The sequence below is a fragment of the Eptatretus burgeri genome, chromosome 10 (genome assembly GCF_056783735.1).
Source record: "Eptatretus burgeri isolate ZD-2024b chromosome 10, Ebu_testis_v1, whole genome shotgun sequence".
Lineage (NCBI taxonomy): Eukaryota > Metazoa > Chordata > Myxini > Myxiniformes > Myxinidae > Eptatretus > Eptatretus burgeri.
In genome coordinates, this window is record NC_140970.1 from 88080452 (window position 1) to 88099991 (window position 19540).

The window sequence follows — 19540 nt, forward strand, 5'->3', positions numbered from 1 at the left end:
CTGCGTGACTCGCTGTGGTAAGCGAGACGAGGGGCAAGTGAGGCAGAAGGCACAGTGGATCGTCAAGCTGTGGTAAGCAAGACGAGGGGCAAGCAAGGCAGAAAGCACAGTGGATCGTCACCCTGTGGTAAACGAGACGAGGGGCAAGCAGGCAGAGGGCACGGTAGATTGTCATGCTACACGCTGTGGTCGACGAGACGAGGGGAAAGCGAGGCAGAAGGCACAGTGGATCGTCAAGCTGTGGTAAGCGAGACGAGGGGCAAGCAAGGCAGAAAGCACAGTGGATCGTCACCCTGTGGTAAACGAGACGAGGGCCAAGCAGGCAGAGGGCACGGTGGATCGTCATGCTACACGCTGTGGTAGACAAGACGAGGGCCAAGCAGGCAGATTTACCTCAGGAGTGAAAAGAGGAAGAGTGGGAAGTGGAATGGAGGGGAAAATTATTTAATAAACCTAACTAATGAGCCCATCGCAACGCACTCCCTGCTGTCCTGCTAGACAAAAGGTAGGGAACTAACTACACGAACACTAATGGGATAACTATCTTGGGACACCTATCTGTTGTATGCTTGTGGTTCCGAGAACCGCAACAATATATTAAAATGAGAATGATTACAAACCTCGCTGTGAAATATGGATTTTATTAACTAAACGTTGAGCATTATATTCACTACCATGGGGAAAAGTGTGGCACCCCTCTATCACTCCAACGAAAGGCTGATGCACGAAGCGTCAGTAAACACCACTTTTCCCATAGCACTAAACGTTCCACTCAACCCATATTCAACAAATCGTATGACAAATCTTCTTTGCCAAATAGACTCTCATATCCCATTGTAACAGCAAAATATATTAGCAACATTTCAGTATCAAACGGTTAGTGACCACCCATACGCGTATGTAATGACACTCCAAAAAAACAAAAAAAAAAAACGGAAACCACACCCCAAATAAGTGGCCGCTTTGTAAGGCCCAAAACCAAAGAGCTAAGGAAGTCAATTAACCATGCGAAGACATGGATTCGTGCCAACACCGGAAATGAGAAAATAAAAATTATGAAATAAGTCACTGCCATATAACCATCAATCGCATCCCAAGCCTAACCGCATCCTGAACTCCAGCTATGAAAAGGGTTGCAGCAGACAGTCTCAAGTATTTTAGTTCAATGAAGGGAGTATTTAAAGTCTCCAAAACTGGGAGCTACATTCAGGACTGCAAAGAAACCAAACTGCCAGTGAGAGTATTGATAGTATAACTTCATAAAAGAAAATTGTCAAGATAATCGATTTAATGGCATGAAGTACCACCACCAGCATTACAAAAGCTAAGAGATGTAGGTAGCATGCCACAAGCAAAGGCTGCACATCAGTCCTGACATAGTAGAGTGGAAAGGCCTTGTACAAGAATGCCACCTCATCAAATGCCAGCTCTAGACCGATACAATTCGGACACTGTCAGCATCCGCATAGCAATGCAGAACTAGTGTAACATCACCCGAGTTGACTGTGCTCATGCGGCTAGAGAAGACAGAGCCATTCTGACAGCAGGAGCGGTATCGCAGAGCAAGACCCAAATATTGTTGTAAAACCTCTCCCCGTTCTTTTCAAGCTCTCCATACCAAGCACGGTCCCTCGTCTCTCAAGGGTCAACACCTCCAGCCCATGAATGCAGACAAAGCACAGCCTCCTTTGGAATGTCTGAGCATGTCCGGTGTCCCTCAGCCAAGGATTTTGCTGGTCATGATCAAGTTCAATGTGCCAAAATACCACCATAAAAGACAGGAACATTCCTATTTTTGAAATAAACTAAACAATGACGAAACGTTCATTACATAATTTGATTTAAAGCAACAACAGTCACCACGACATCAGTTTGAGACTTTAATTTTTCATTCTAACAACTCTGGATATATGCAGATTTACATTTCTGCTATATTACGAATCGATAAATCATACCTGTTATCATGCAACAGCAAAACAATGGGAAACACATGGTTTCACCACCAACCACTACACACCCACACACTCACCCTCACTCCCAAAAATAAAAATAAATAAATAATTGTTGCTTCATTAATTTTTCAACTACATCTTGAATACGTAGAGTCCAGAAGTCATTTCTGAAAAGAGGCCGCCAAGATAATGCGTTTCGTGCAACATCCACTACACAGTTGGTTTGTCACTTCCGGCTGTTTGGGGAACGTCCGGAACATTTCCAGCCCTGATGTACAGTTCAATTATGGCAGCAACAATACATGACAGACAATTTTATATCGGGGGTTGGTGGCCAAGGCACAAATCTTGGGGAGGGGAGGGGAGATGGATTTTTTTTTTCTTCACTCCTGCAGCTAAGATTCCACAACAACTGTTAACATGTAGACATGACATAAATATTAGTAATGCTGCTCAACCAGTTCAATTTTACCTGAATATAATGTGATGCAATGTAATACACCACAACATTGCATGGAAATTCTATTTTTTTTAATTATTGACTAATTCTGCAATGATGTCCAAGTAACCATCAGTTTGCCAATGCAGTCAGATGAACCACAAAGCACATTAAAAAAAAAACCCTTACCCACTACCATGCATACGCATCCGCATCCATGAAATAATGAACGATCGGGATCCTTAATCAAGCATTATCTGGGCCCAAAGATACCATAGAATATAGTAAGAGACAACTGAATACCACAAGCTGTGTCCGGCAGGAAAGCTGGAACAGATGTAGGGTGGCAAAAAGGCAGTCACAACTTCAGCAGAAAGGCCCATCCCAGGCAGGAGACCAGCGCGAGGTATGAGAATGGAGGTGTGGCTGGCTGGGTGTGTGGCATTGCAAGGAAGCTCGAGCAGATCTCCCACAGCCTCTTCACTGTTGTCTCGGGCATCAGCAAATTCTCCCTCCCCCCTCCCTCCCTCGCTGTGCACGCTTTATTGTCTCTGGTCCCCACCTCACGCCATGACATTCTGCACCATTCCCCTCTCACTCGCCATTGGCTGGAATATCAGTTTGATGGGTGGAGGACTGCACATCTCCCACTTATCGCTCAGACATAAAGAGGTTGCACACGATTGGTCAAAACCGCAATATTTAAAGATTTAGTGTACCCACTTGGTAGAAAGATTTACCACAACCATGCTTGGCATTTTCCGGATGCAATAATCATATCTGTGGGTTTAATCAAGCAGATACCCTACCCACGACAAAAAGGTAAAACAAAGTTCGAAGTGAATGCAATAGCAAGAAGTCCGTGGAAAACTAATCAAATGTGAGCAGACAGGCACAGTAGAAGAACATTATGATGACATCTGTTCCATTGCTTTGAAATTCCTCAGGCACTATGATCATAGCGTTGATGAGTGAACTAGAAACGCATGTTCAAAGAAGCACAACAAATGAGTAGGCATCTACTATAAAGGTACTACTTTATTAAGTCTGGTGTTGACTTAACAGTTAAGATGGCTGGCTTAACATCTTAGGATCTTGAGTTTGAGCCAGTCGTGCATTTGAAATAACACCAGGTGGGGTTGACTCAGCCAGTCATCCTTCCGAGGTCGGCAAAATTTGTACCAGCTTCGTGGTAACAGGCAGTGCGTCAGCAGCACAACCTCGCTTCCAGAAATGTTGCAACCAGCAGCCACAGGCTGCATACAAGCCAAGGGGTACCAAATGATTATGGTAAGTGTGCTCAACAAGTTCAGGAAAGGGTGTAAAAGGAGCAACACAGCAAGATTTGTTGGTTCCATCGTTGGGCTGCTCATTCTGTGTCTCTCTCGCTGGGTTCGCTGATGCTTCAAGGCCTCTCTAGCTGGGTTCACTGGAGCTGCAAGGTCTCTTCTTCTCTCCTGATCCTGGGGTGCTATTGTTACAGATTTGGAAGCCTTGTGCACCCAGACAGTCAGAAGCGCCCACAGGTCAGTTATTTCGATAAGTATGTGTATAGTTAGAATCCATCCCGTGTCTAAAGGGAATTTCATGTGTGCGCTGCAGATTCTTTTTTTAGTCAGGTTTTTATCAACAACAACAGCAGGCCGTCACCTCGCTCCACAATCGCCATTACGCAAGTGGCCTTTGGTGAGGAGGTAGGCAGAGCTACAATCGCTTCAGCATAGACCGCTCCAGAAAGGTGGGAGTTGCCCCGCCTACCGTGGACCTGTCCAATGAGGGACGGCCAGCGAATCGCGCGATGCAACCGTCCAATTAGGAGGCGAGTGGTGAGGAAAGAAATCCCTCCCACCTAAAGAGAGGCAGAGTGATCGGCGCGTTCTGTCTGGTGGTCTGGGTCTGCCTCGCCTGGTGTCGCCTGATCAGGGGAAGCTTTTCGGGCTCGATCGCCGGTCTCTTAGTCATCTCTCGCCTCGTCCGCCTTCGTGCTGGCTGGCGTCCGTCGCTCTTTCCCTCGTCCTTGGTGCTGCATTGTGGCGGTGGGTTAGAGTCCCGCCACCGGACAAGCTCGACCAGACCGCACGAGGCGGACAGGTGCAAGTGTAGGCTCTTGCCCTCAGCTCGCATTCCCTCCGAGCTGAAAGGCCAAATGAAGACCCATGGGGTCATGTGTGTGTGTGTGTGTGTGTGTGTGTGTGTGTGTGTGTGTGTGTGTGTGTGTGTGTGTGTGTGTGTGTGTGTGTGTGTGTGTGTGTGTGTGTGTGTGTGTGTGTGTGTGTGTGCCCCGTCTAAGTAGAAACTGTTAAGTGCCTGTGTTCCTTGTAAATTGCATTTCCCATATTCGGTTTTAACTCTGCTCTTTGTGCTCCCTTGCCCCATGATAAATAAACCCCCAATTGTTCAATGTACCAGCTCGTTGTCTGTCACTTTCTTTCATTGGTTTAGCACGGTGCGTATTGAGAATTAGGGAAGCCGTGCGCCGTAAGTTGTTATTGGGACCGGCGCGGCTCTGGTAACTCCCGCTCGGTACGCCGGACCCGAGTCGGTACATGAGACTCGGTTCGGACAGAGTCGGCCGAGGGTGTGGTTTCCCCGGTAGCTAGACGGCGTGAGTACTGAGGTAAATTGGAATTAGACAAGTGGACCCTACCTCACGCTGTCAAAATATTGGCGACCACGGTCCACTAAGGGACCCGTGACCTTTGGAGTTATCCAAGGGTTACGACCTTTCAATTCCGGTGTTTGGTGGGAGACGGCCCGACTGCTCCGTCTGGTGGTCATCCTCGCCACCGAACCCTGGCCCACAACACTATGATGTGCTGCAAAGGTGGCTGGTTGACACAAATATGCAGGAACGAGGCACAAGGATGAGCCTGCACAAGACCACTAAAACAAAGATGTTCCACGTATGGTGATTATTGCTGCGCAGAACAGGTTCTTCTCTGTCTCGTCTTTCACCCCCGTGTCCCGTGTTACCGCTGAATTAATAAAGTTATCTGGTTAAGTTGCCTCGTGGTTCCGAGGGCACATGGGTTATTTATAATTAATTTACTGTTTTGCATGGCTGTTTCACAACCACGTCCCCTTCTTCCCCACCCCATTTTGTTGCAATAAATCCCTTGGTAAATTAGAATGTGTTGTTATTGACAGGGAACTCCATAAAGCATACAATTGGCAATCAACCAGTCCAGTCCAGTCCAGCAATTCGGGTTCCCGCATTAAAGTTCTAGTAAAAAGTGAATCATCTGCTGGCTCTCGCTTGGCCACTTCTGTCAGACTAATTCCCAATGGTAACGCGGCTTAAGAAAAACAACCGATTCCCATTCAAATTAACCCAGGCAGACATGGAGACCTGCTGGTTTCATAACCGCTTAGCGGTGGGACTGTCTTGAAGACAGGCAACCATAACATGTTCCAGAAAGATGAATTGGTTGAAGTCAAGATCATTCGAAAACTGCCTGAAGTAACATACATGTAACATGGCACAGATCTTAGAACGAGATGCCACTGATTCAAATCCGAGCTTCCAATGCAGAAACACTAAGCACTGGATGTCTGAGTAACGACTCATAGCAACCTGTTCAAGAAATCTGAAATCCCCCACACTAACTTCACCAACAACAGAGGACAACTCGTCAGGTATCGGTGCAGCTTATTCCAACTAAATATTTCATTGTTCCATAAATGTGAAACAATTAAAAATATATATATTTAATGCACCTTCTTCCACATTTAAATGTTTACGGGCTTGCCATTTACAACATTCTAAGGATATATCTTAACGAGGAAGGTTATCAACTTGCTTTCAATGTATTGTTTCAGCCTGGTGTTAGCTTAATGGTTAAGGTCGCTGACTTATGACCTTAGGGTCTTGAGTATGAGCCTCTGTAGCTCCATTGAAATAACACCAGGTGGGTTGACTCAGCAAAAATGAGTACCAGCTTACTGGTAACAGGGGCACTGGCACTGCATCAGTGGCACAGCCGCACTTCCAGAAATGATGCAACCAGAATCCATAGGCTGCGTACGAAATAACAACAAATGCTTTGATGGGTGCTGTTAACCTGATTTTTATCTTGCCAAAACGAAGTTTTTGCAAGATATGTTAGTCAGCTTGTATGTTTTTTTTTATTTTTTTGTTTGTCTGTAATCACGTATCGATCACTCTGCAGAGCACAGTTATCATTGGAAATTTTTGTAACTTCGCATATCAGAGTCCTATAGAGGTCCCTTTCAGCGCATAAAATTTAAGGTCAAGGTCAAAGGTCAAGGTCACTTTGTCGCAAATCAGGGGAGTCGACGAAACCCTTATTTTTTGAGTAATTTTGATCGGATCGTCTTCAAACTTCATGGGAATATAGTTCATGGTCTGGCGCTCAGCTGATTAATTTTTGGTGGCAATCGGCCTTGACCTTCATGGTTCGCGCTGGAGGTCGAAAGTTTTTGACATCTTAGGTACCTCAAATCGTGTAATACCTCAAATTGAACACCTCGATGAGTGCTTTCTATATATGTCAAGCTTGAGACATTATGACGTCATTTGGTGACGTTATGAGGCAAACGCATATTTTTCATGGTTACTCTGTAGAACGATTCTCATCGGAATCTCTTGTAGGCAGATATTCCTCAAGGAGTCGCTCCTGGTGGATTGCAGCTCTGTTCACCTCAGTGTGACCTCAAAGAAGTCACACGTGGTCACCTTTTGGCAAGGTTTTTTTTGTTGTTGTTATTGATCAAATATTGCAAGATGTCACATGAGGCACATTTTAGTGCCACACAAGTCACATCATTTTAAGGATACAAATTAAATAACGTTTTTCAATTTCAAAAATTTACCTCACTTATTTGTGTGAACTTCTATCTCCATCACCTGTTGGGTCAAATAAATAAGTAGATGTAATAGCAGCTATGAATCAGAAGTGGAAGTTGATTTCAAGTGGGTGAAAAATGTCAAGTGGTGGCTGTTGCATGTCTTTTTTTATGTGAATCATAATTTTTTTTCTTTGCCATTGTGAATCATAAGCCTTTGTGAATTTATTTTTATGCTTTAAAATAAAGTACCGTTCATTTCTTGTTTTCTTGGACTTATGCATCCAGCTATGGCAGTACATATTGGTGGCGAACGGCATGAGACTGCTATTTACCTCTGCCACGGAAGGTGGAAGGAGGTTATGTTTTCACCCGTCTGTCTGTCTGTCTGTCTGTGTTTGTTTGTGTGCAGGATAGGTCAAAAAGTTGTGGACGATCCGGATGAAATTTGGTGGGTAGGTTGGGTGCGTGACGAGGATGAACCGATTAGATTTTGGTGAAGATCCGGATACGAGAATTTTTTTAAGTGATTTTTCACCATTGAGAGATAGGCCAAAACGATATGTAGCACGATATCTCAAAAAGTGGATGGATTCAGACGATACTTGGACAAGTTGGGTGTGTGACAAGGAAGAATCGATTCGGTTTTGGTGAATATCCAAATCTGGATATGACAATTATTTAATTTTTCAATAAATTCTTCACCATTGAGAGATAGGGCCGAAAACGATATTGCGCATGATATTTCAAAAATGTATGGTGCCCGATATGTTCTCGCAGATCAGGCATTACGGGGTAGAGGTATGCGCTCGACTGAGTGCCCTTCTAGTTTTCTCTAAAACCGCTTATACGATTGACAAAATTTTCACCATTCGTGCGACTACTCGTGTAGAATGTTTTAATGATAATGACATCATAGGTCACATGGTTTGGCAGCCAGATTGGATTTACCCGAAAGCCCAGAAAAATCTTCTCCAGAACGGCTTGATTGATCGAGGGGAAACTTCACCTACGTGTTCCCCAAAGCCTTGAGGATACAAGGATGCTCACGAGTAAATAGGTCACATGGTCTGGCAGCCATATTGGATTGAACGAAAATCTTTTAAAAAAAAGTTTTATCTTGAACCACTTCAATCGACGTGAAACTTCACAATTATGATCAAGTAGTCATGAGGAATATGGGTTTTACATTTCAACCTTATTGGACACATGTTCTGGCAGCCAGAATTAGTGTTCAGTGATTTAAATCAAACTTGGTACAAGTATGTTTAATGATATAATAGTGTGGGTGGAGGCACATCTGTCAACGTTGCAGAGTGCCACTTTTGTTTGTTTATTTCTTATTATATTTTATGATTAGGATGTTATTTAATGTAAATGTACAAAAATATTCTTTTTCGACTCATTACCCTCGCCGAAGGAGAGGTTATTGCATTTTGGTCCCTTTGTTTGTCTGTGTCTGCACAGGGGTATTTTTCTCCGCAACCGCTTGTCGGATTGAGACAAATTTTTTACTGTTGGTGCGACTACTCATGTATAATGTTGCAATGATAATCATGACATCATAGGTCATGTGGTGTTGTAGCCATCTTGGAAAAATGGAAAACTCTGGATCTCCATCTCTGAAACTGCACCAAGGGGGGGGGGGGAATTGAAACTTGGCAAATAGCAAGGACTCCTCATGGGGAATAAGCGCAATTTTTATGACGTCATAATTACATATGTAGAACGCTACATCCGATCAGAATAAAAAAAAAATTTGAGGGTCATCCAGGGATAAAATGGTCCACAAAAATTTTTGACGTCAGTCACACGATTCAAAAGCCATATTGTTTTTTTGTTTGTTTTTTTTTTAACCTTCAAAAAATATTCTTCTCTGAAATGGCTGAAAAGAGCCGAAAATTTACACATATGACCACCTATCCATGAGGAACAAAAAGGTCACACATGACATCTTGGGTCACATGGTTTGGCAGCCATATTGGATTTACCTGAAAACCGATAAAACAACAAAAAAAAAACACTAAAAAGAAGTCCAGGGTTTGCATTCTCCGATTGCTCTTTTTCTTGTCTAAGGTGTAAAGTGCAAAAATAGTTTTGACGTGGAACCTTTTAAATGGGATAAACTCACTTTATACAACTCTCATTTTTTTTTAGGGACACCAGCAACGTTGTAGAACTTACTGTACTCCCTCATGCCCGACAACCAAATGGCGGTATGAGGGGATACCACCGCGCCAGGTACGAGGTATTTTTCATGCTGGGCACTAATTGCCCCGAACCCAATCTGTCCTTTAATACACGATTGATTACCAAAACAGTTTGCGATCACGACAACTCAAATCACTCAGACCAAGTGGCTTCACTATGTTTTGAATAAATAAACGTGGAGGGGCACCAAAGGAAAAGAAAGCATTTATATGCAACAGTTTCATCTACAAATATATGCGCCCCCAGGTATAGGATGATCGGTAGATCCTCAATTATCTAATCTTAGGGCCCCAGACACACCACAAAGACAGACCAGGGAGAATTGGACAAGGAACGGAAGAACCTTGCTGTGCCCGATGGAGCGCAGCCGGCCCTGCAGGAGGAACGGTACAGAAGGCAGGAGCACAAACTGGTTGTGTTGAGTTTTGAGGGCCCCAATGTTGGGGAGGAGGGGTGTGAAGAGTGCTGAGAGACAAGACATGTCTTTCGTGTTGCGCTTAGCAGTCGGGCGTGTTTCATGTTGACTGTGCATTAACGAGTCCATACATACGGTCACACCGGAGTTAAAGGTCCAACTATTCCAGCACCCAGTTGCCCACACCTTCATCCCCTTTGGCTGTGCTCCATCTCATGACGCAGCTCTGCTTTCATCTGCCCTGCGCTGATTGCCATTCCAGCCATCAATAAGAGGTGCATCCCCCACCCTTGAACTTTGCACAAGTTCTACTGTTACGAATTTGGAAGCCTTTTCTGCACACAGACAGTCAGCAGTCCCATAGTTCAGTTATCTCATTAAGTATATGTGGATAGTTAAAATCTCTCCCCTCTGTCTAATGGATTAATTTCATGTGTGTTCTGCGGGTTTCTTTTATAGTCAGTTTTTTTTTTTACATCTTTAAATCTACCAACGCCAACAAAACCCTCACGTTACTCCTCCCATTCTGCGGGTGAACAAGTGCTTCACCCGCCCAACTTTCCCTTCACACCACAGTGCCATAACGCATGTGTTTCTGACTACGGACGTCGGCGGAGCCCCCTCGCCTCGGAGCTCTGACTCCACCCCATCAAAGAAGAATGTCTCTCCTGTCGACACTGGAGAAGACAACAGGGCCTCTCTCGGGGGAAGAGCACTGAGACGCCGACACAACCCTCCTCCAATCGCGGCTGGCCACCACGACACCCGAAAACTCCCCGTCCAATCCAGAGGCGAGTTACCCGAGAGCGGATCCTTCCACCCCGCACAGGGGAGGGATAAGAAGGATCGAGAGCTGTATCCGGGGGGGTTCCTTGGAGGTCGTTCCTTGCTTCTGGTCTGCTGGGCTCTCCTGGTCGTCGGTCATAGTTCGTGGCTGGCCCGGTCATTCGTAGGATCCTGGCTGCGCTCATTGGATTCTGGTTCGTGGGTTCGAGTCCCACCGTGGTGGGTTGTGTTGGAGCGCTCGAGCTGGGGATCCCCGTTCCCTTCCACGGACTCCGAGCTCCACAAGTGCGGGTAGGTAAAACCACACGAGGCGGCCAGGTACCCGACCAAACTCTAACCCCCAGCTTGCCTATCCTCCGTGGCTGGAGGGTCCGAATAAAGGCCAGTTGGTGCCATTTCTTTTTGGGTGTGTGTGTCTGTCTGTGGCCAGTCTTATAAGTAGAGCTGCATAAGTGCCTTGCTTATTGTACATTGCATTTTTGTCGGTTTAACCCTGCTCTGTGTCTCCCTCCCTGATTATTATGTGTAAAATAAACCCTCTTGTTAAATGTACCAGCTCATTTTCTGTGCTTTCTCTCATTGGCCTAGCATGGTTCGGGTTTGAGTTATTGGGAGGCCTATTGTGCCGTAAATTGTTATTTGGGCCAGCGCGGCTTTGGTAATTCCCGCTCGGTTTTGCCGGATCTGAGTCGGTAACAGCGACTCGGTTCAGACAAAGCCGGCCGAGGGTGTGGCTTTCCGGGTAGTTTAAATCGCGTAGTGACTTCGGTATTTTGGCTAAAGACGAATAACCCTATGCTACGCGGTTGAAATATTGGCGTCCACGGTCCATTAAGCGACCCGTCGACTTCGGAGATATCCGGGGTGATGACCTTCCATTCCGGGTGTTTGGTGGGAGACTGCCCAACTGCTCCATCTAGCGGTCGTTCCTCGCCCCCAAACCTGGCACTACAACACTACGAACATAGCGGGGATTAGCTCTTCACCTCGATCCCGCAGCTTTGCGCCAAAACTTGCGCCCACGGCCTGGTGCTTCCCCAAAAAGCGCATACAAGATAGATTACAGAGGGATAAAACATTTAAAATGGGGAAGCAGTTTTACACACAAACATGAAGGGAAACGACTGCATTCGATACAAATAATGACTCATTTCCAAATATAGTCATTTTACCTCATTATTACACCAAGCATGCACTGCGGAAATAGCTATCGTTCATGCTATGCAATGTTAACCTACAGAACACATTCCCACAACAATGCCTCTCCTGACATAATTAGGAAATTCCCACAGCAATACAAAGAGCTTTCCTGGTAACAGATAGTTTCAAATTAAAAATTGATGAGACACGTCACGAGTCATGGTGCAATGGCCCAACTGATGCTTCACTTTTTGCCAAAGAAACTTGATGAAATCAACTATGGGAACAATTTCTACCCTTCCCATTCACAGAATACCACCCAATTGCATAGACTTTACCAAGACATTGCACTGTGAAAAAGGAAGGAAGGAGGGAAGGAAGGAGGGAAGGAAGGAAGGAAGAAGATCAACATGTTTGAAATGTGGTGTTAGAGATGAATGTTAAAGATTCCATGGACTGCAAGAACAACAAACAAATCAGTGCTTGAAGAAATTAGACCACCATGTACATGAGAAGCACCGATGCCAAAACAGAAATTATCATACTTTGGACACATCATGGGTGCAGAAAACAAAAGTGTGGAGAAATCAACTGTGGTCAGTATGGTTGAGGGAAGAAGAGGAAGAGGCAGATGTGCTGGATGGATGGGATAAAGGATGCAACACCAAGCTCTGAGCCAGAGCTTTAGGAAGCAGTGCAGGATAGGAATGTTTGGATAAATCTGATCAAGAATATCACCAGAAGTCGGCCAAGACTTGACGGAACTCGATAACCAACAAACCAAGAAGTGTCACAATCGTCACAAGATGCACAAACGCTAGACCTACCAAAGCTAATCAGATGTCATGCCAATAATGGACAATGAGAACTGCTATCATTTGGTCAAAAAAACCTAGATGCTGCAATTCAATCTTCTTCTGTGACCAGGCCACTGCCATTTACTTCGTTTGACGGTCTTCAATTTGTCCTCAAACAACATTATCATTAGTGGGTTGCAAGCATCAATAATAATAATAATAATAATAATAATAATTATCATCATCCATGACATCCACCCCACCTGCCCCCACCCCCTATAAAAAAAATAATAATAACAAATACAACAACGCATTTTACCAAAACTAATACAAGAACTGCAGTGCCAACTCAAAGGTTTTGGCTGAAAGAAATTCCATGACGGAAATAGGAGTGGAAAGCAATTTCACATCTACCACCTCAAGACCACTCTCTCTTTCAAACCCAGAGTTATTTACAAAAACATTTTAAAATTTCGTGAGAAAAGCTATCTGCAAGAATACAAACTGCTGCAATGTCGAGTTACAACTACTTTGACGTGTCATCCACAGAGAACGCCTAAATTTAAAGGATTACGCTGCATTTCCAATAGCAAGTTCCAACCTGCTGTCTTTGTTCCTGCTGTCTACCTTTAGCAAAAACGACTTGGAATCAGGCCAAGCGAATTAGCACCGAGTGTGCGAGAGGAGGGGGGGGGGACCAAAAAAAGCCAAACCTGAAAGAAACAGGTACTTCGTAATAGATTTAAAGTGCCACGAGATAAATGCCAAAGCATCACCAGCAGGCAGCAGCACCAACGCTCTGCACACAGTGTGATCCTGATGGATGGATGGATGGATCACCAGCAACACCTGAACCATTCAGCAAGTAGCAATTGTCCATCACAGAAATAAACTAGAACGGGCACTCATAGAGCGCATACCTTTGCCGCCACTACTTTTTTTGTTCTTGGTATGAGTGTGGGGAACTGGTTTCATATGAATGGTCTTGTGACACAAACCACATATCTATAATGTCATGACCCCCCCCGACTTTCGGGGGCTACGGACTAAACAACAATCAACTCACGTCGTTTTGGCGAGTCTTCACTCGCAAGCTCGGTGAATACAACGTTTCAACAAGAGAAGGTAATCTCGTTTGATGCTGGTTTCATGCAAATCAAATAAGAATTGACTGAGTTATGCCGAAAACCGCATATTTTTCAAGGGCGTGACCCCCCCCCCGACATTTTACCCCAACCGGTGACATGTGTTATGACGTCATTGTGTCACAAGATTGGGCATTAAATTCTGAACATTTTGGTGCTGGGTTCATGTAAAGCGGACAAGAATTGACCGCGTTATGACAAGAACCGCATATTTTTCAAGGTCGTGACCCCCCTGACCTTTGACCCCTAACCGGTAACAGGAGTATGGGCGTCATTGTGTCATATTGCATATCACAAGATGAGGCGTTGAATTCTGAACATTTTGACGTTAGTTGCATGCAAATTGAATAAAAATTGACCGTGTTATCGTAAAAAGACGATTTTGACCTTTTCGTGACCTTGACCTTTGACCCGAACGATCCCAAAATCTAATCGAATGCTTCCTGGTTAATAACCAATCATCCCACCAAATTTCATGCAATTCGGTTTAATACTTTTTGAGTTATACGAATCATAAGATTACAAATAAATAAATAAATAAATAAATACACGCCGACCAAAACATAACCTTTCGCAGAATGCGAAGGTAACCAGTTCCCCACACTCGTACCAAGAACAAAAAAAGTAGTGGCGGTGAAGGTATGCGCTCTATGAGTGCCCGTTCTAGTTTCATATGAATGGTCTTATGACACAAACCACATATCTATAATGTCATGAACCCCCCCCCGACTTCCGGGGGCTACGGACTAAACAACAATCAACTCACGTCGTTTTGGCGAGTCCTCACTCGCAAGCTCGGTGAATACAACGTTTCAACAAGAGAAGGTAATCTCGTTTGATGCTGGTTTCATGCAAATCGAATAAGAATTGACTGAGTTATGCCGAAAACCGCATATTTTTCAAGGGCGTGACCCCCTCCCCCGACATTTTACCCCAACCGGTGACATGTGTTATGACGTCATTGTGTCACAAGATTGGGCATTAAATTCTGAACATTTTGGTGCTGGGTTCATGTAAAGTGGACAAGAATTGACCGCGTTATGACAAGAACCGCATATTTTTCAAGGTCGTGACCCCCCTGACCTTTGACCCCTAACCGGTAACAAGAGTATGGGCGTCATTGTGTCATATTGCATATCACAAGATGAGGCGTTGAATTCTGAACATTTTGACGTTAGTTGCATGCAAATTGAATAAAAATTGACCGTGTTATCGTAAAAAGACGATTTTGACCTTTTCGTGACCTTGACCTTTGACCCAAACGATCCCAAAATCTAATCGAATGCTTCCTGGTTAATAACCAATCATCCCACCAAATTTCATGCAATTTGGTTTAATACTTTTTGAGTTATAAGAATCATAAGATTACAAATAAATAAATAAATAAATAAATAAATAAATACACGCCGACCAAAACATAACCTTTCGCAGAATGCGAAGGTAACCAGTTCCCCACACTCATACCAAGAACAAAAAAAGTAGTGGCGGTGAAGGTATGCGCTCTATGAGTGCCCGTTCTAGTTTCATATGAATGGTCTTATGACACAAACCACATATCTATAATGTCATGAACCCCCCCCCCCGACTTTCGGGGGCTACGGACTAAACAACAATCAACTCACGTCGTTTTGGCGAGTCCTCACTCGCAAGCTCGGTGAATACAACGTTTCAACAAGAGAAGGTAATCTCGTTTGATGCTGGTTTCATGCAAATCGAATAAGAATTGACTGAGTTATGCCGAAAACCACATATTTTCAAGGGCGTGACCCCCCCCCCCCGACATTTTACCCCAACCGGTGACATGTGTTATGACATCATTGTGTCACAAGATTGGGCATTAAATTCTGAACATTTTGGTGCTGGGTTCATGTAAAGCGGACAAGAATTGACCGCGTTATGACAAAAACTGCATATTTTTCAAGGTCGTGACCCCCCTGACCTTTGACCCCTAACCGGTAACAAGAGTATGGGCGTCATTGTGTCATATTGCATATCACAAGATGAGGCGTTGAATTCTGAACATTTTGGCGTTAGTTGCATGCAAATTGAATAAAAATTGACCGTGTTATCGTAAAAAGACGATTTTGACCTTTTCGTAACCTTGACCTTTGACCTGAACGATCCCAAAATCTAATCGAATGCTTCCTGGCTAATAACCAATCATCCCACCAAATTTCATGCAAATCGGTTTAATACTTTTTGAGTTATACGAATCACAAGATTACAAAGAAATAAATAAATAAATAAATAAATGCACGCCGACCAAAACATAACCTTTCGCAGAATGCGAAGGTAATAAATAAATAAATACACGCCGACCAAAACATAACCTTTTGCAGAATGCGAAGGTAATCATACAAAGGACCATGATTTGATTTGTGACTGCCATCTGCTAGCAGGTTGGTATTTTTCCATTTATGCACCTCAAGAATGCAAATGTCCCAAACCAATTGCAAACTACTGCATGGTAATACACTACAAACACAGCAGCTGATGCTTCTTTGCTCTTCCAATCAGGACTAAACCCAAACCAAAGCATGGCCTCATCCTTTTGTTTGAAATTTTCACATGATTTTAATTACAACCGTAACAGCAGAAAATTTCCCCTCATCTCTCAAACAAATGCATCCATCCTGTTACATCTTCACATAATTTTCTTTTTCCTCCACAGCCAAATGGTTACTTTAAAACTAAAGCAGCTGTGACTGTCCTCAAATAACAAAAGAAAAGTGCAACCAAAAAAAATAAATATATATATATATATATTGTTACGGTTGTGGAAATTCGCATTACACCATAAAGAGTCCTCAGGTGAGATATCTCAATAAGTCCATGTGTAGTTATCCCACACCCGTTGTATAGAGGGAATTTATGTGATCCATTCGGGCTGCGATCCTTCAGTTAGCCATTTTTTCTTTCTCTATTGTTATTTTCGACCATTAAGCCACCAACAACGCAAACAGCCACTACCTTTACCCTCACAACTCCATCCCGCAAACATCGCTTCACCGCCATTCCCAAACGACACCATAACCATCAAACCACCAGAGAAAACCCTCCACCACCTTTGCCTTTCTCCTTCACAACCAACAACCGCACAACCTGTGAACACTGAACGTCGGGCTGTCTAGGGCCCATTCGGCGATTGGTGCCAAACGCACCGAGCCGCGAGCGTGAATGGCGGCCTTTCAGAGGGAAAAATTCGGATCCAAAATGGTTCACGCCCACTTCCCCTCTGTCCAATGGGCGAGCGCGAGGCGGCTTGGCCCCGCCTCTAAGCGCGTGTATGTGAAGTCCGTTTATGCAAATATGCGGATCAAGGGAGGTTCACGCCCCTTTTTGCCCGACCAATGGCTGAACAGAGGGTGGCGTCGCCCCGCCTCCAATCGCGATTTGATCCGCATATTTGCATATCGGCTCCGCCTGAGTCCTATAAAGATGCGAGCGCAAGACGACTCGCGCGGAGGGTGGAACTATAAGAGGGTGAAGTTGAGCTTGGAGAGAAGTTGCGGAGGTGTTGCAGGGAAGACTGCGGACGGCGACGAGGTTGCGGTGTGGGGGTCGCTCGACTCGTCGCGGGATCCAGGCCAGCCAGCCATACCCCTCTCCCTGAGCATCAATGATTCCCCCCCCCCACCTCCTCCCCAAGGAGTTTTTCTCCTTTGCCAAATGCCATGTTAAGATAAATAGCTTATCATGGCATTTTTCCAAGGCCACTTCTAACAACAAAAGTAATAACAATAACTAGACTGGAACTCGGTAGAGCACATACCACCGCCAAGCTCAACAGTCCACATTTTGTTACCCACTGATGGGCCAGATCTACATCCGGACCTGAACCAAAATCCGAATCGGCTTGTTATTGTCACCAACCTAACTCAGCCACTAATTTGTCATAACCCATCCACAACTTTTTGATACATTGTGTTCTATATTGATTTTGGCCCCATATAGAAATGGTGAAGAATCACTTTAACAATAAAATAAAATTAAGAAACTCTCATATCCGGATCTGGATCTTCACCAAAATCTAATAATTTAGTCATTGTCACACAACCAACCTGTTCACCAAATTTTGACTGAAACAGTCAACTTTTTGAGATATCCTGCTGACATACAGACAGACACAGACAAACAGGAGTGAAAACAACCTCCATCCACCTTCGGTGGTGGGGGCAATGACAAGACAGCGAGTGTGCATAAAGCAATAATGCCAGCCTTGAGATATTGCCATACAAATGGACTTGCATAAGCTTTGTTCAGAATTGCCCTAGGTTGGAGACGTGTCAAACTTGCTGGTAGAGCAAAGGCCACATTTGGGGCAAGCCAAAGTGCAAGTTGAACGTTAAAAACCGATGATTTCATCGCAACGTGCATGTGACCAGTTTACAATGACGTTGCCCCCAAAATCAGCAAATAGCGATTGGTAGAATTAAAACTGTAAACGCCGATATTCTAAAGGTTTTCTGCAAAACTGACAAGTCTTTCCCACTCAAATGACAAAGATAACCACACATGCCACTAAGAATTTCATAATGATGAAGATTATTACAATTACAGGGACAGGAGGGGCAAATCAGCACAAAGCCTTTTAAAAAGGACAAACACAAACATACCGAATGATAACACTGGGCTGCATTTGAAATATATTTTCAGAGGTCTAGGTTTTCTCAACGGATCTGAAATGATTTTTTCATGCTGAATTCAGAAATGTATCTAATTTCGCTCAATCAGATCAAGTTTTTATGCTATCTCAATTTTAAGGAAAATAATAATCAAAATTTGTTTTTTTTTAATTAGCATTTTTTTATTCAAAATCAGACTTACATTGACAGAAAATGTACAAACTATACATATAATGACACACAAGTACACTTAATGTGGAAGAAAGTGCCTTCTCAATTACTTTCATTTCAATTTCAGAAAAATATAGATAAATCGTTGTTTCTGGCAACACCCAACTTCAGTCGCTCCGGCAGTCGCTGTTTTCCATCGTCTTTTTAATGTTGAATTTCACATTAACGGTACTTGTGCGTCATTTTATATATAGTTTGTACATTTTCTGTCAATGTAAGTCTGATTTTGAATAAAAAAATGCTAATTAAAAAAAAAATTTTTTTTTGATTATTTTTTTCCTTAAAATTGAGATAGCATAAAAACTTGATCTGATTGAGCGAAATTAGATACATTTCTAAATTCAGCGTGCAAAAAAGCATATAGGAACCGTTGAGAAAACCAAGACATCTGAGATGACGCAGACCAGTGTAATTAATCTATGTATAATAATTCCGTGTGTGTGTGTGTGTGTGTGTGTGTGTGTGTGTGTGTGTGTGTGTGTGTGTGTGTGTGTGTGTGTGTGTGTGTGTGTGTGTGTGTGTGTGTGTGTCCGCCGTTTCTCGACAACCCCTGGTCCGACGTAATTGAAGCTTGCCAGGAATATCGCTGGGGACCCGAGGATGTGCCTTTTCAAGGTTTGATATTAATCGGACAAGCGGATCCCAAGTTACGGCGATTTATTTATCAACCAATGACAGGACACGGTGCTATGACATCACTATTGATGTCACCATTAATTTTTAATTTTTGCATGTACGGCCACACACGTACCTACGGGCACGCACCTCCGGGCCCGCACGAGTCTATCTATAATTCCAACAATCTCTGTGCGTCTGTCTGTCTGTCTGTGTCTGCGACCGCTGTTTCTCAACAACCACTGATCCGATCTAATTGAAACTTGCCAGGAATATCGCTGGGGACCTGAGCATGTGCCTTTTCAAGGTTTGATATTAATCGGACAAGCGGTTCCCAAGTTATGGCCATTTATTAACCAATGGCAGGACACAGTGCTA

The 19540-nt window shown here is 43.9% G+C and overlaps 1 protein-coding gene across 5 annotated transcripts in view; it reads right to left on the reverse strand.

Annotated features, from left to right (window-relative positions):
- The window catches only part of LOC147019039 (guanine nucleotide-binding protein G(I)/G(S)/G(T) subunit beta-1), an 83334-nt gene that overhangs the window by 52931 nt on the left and 10863 nt on the right, over positions 1–19540 (reverse strand). Inside the window, exon 1 of one of the 5 annotated variants that reach the window (XM_085899230.1) lies at positions 2695–2833. The exons of the other annotated variants lie outside the window; for them this stretch is intronic. The gene's annotated coding sequence lies outside the window, so the exon portion shown is untranslated. Of the gene's footprint in view, positions 1–2694; positions 2834–19540 lie in introns of those variants that run through there. 5 annotated transcript variants of the gene reach the window in all.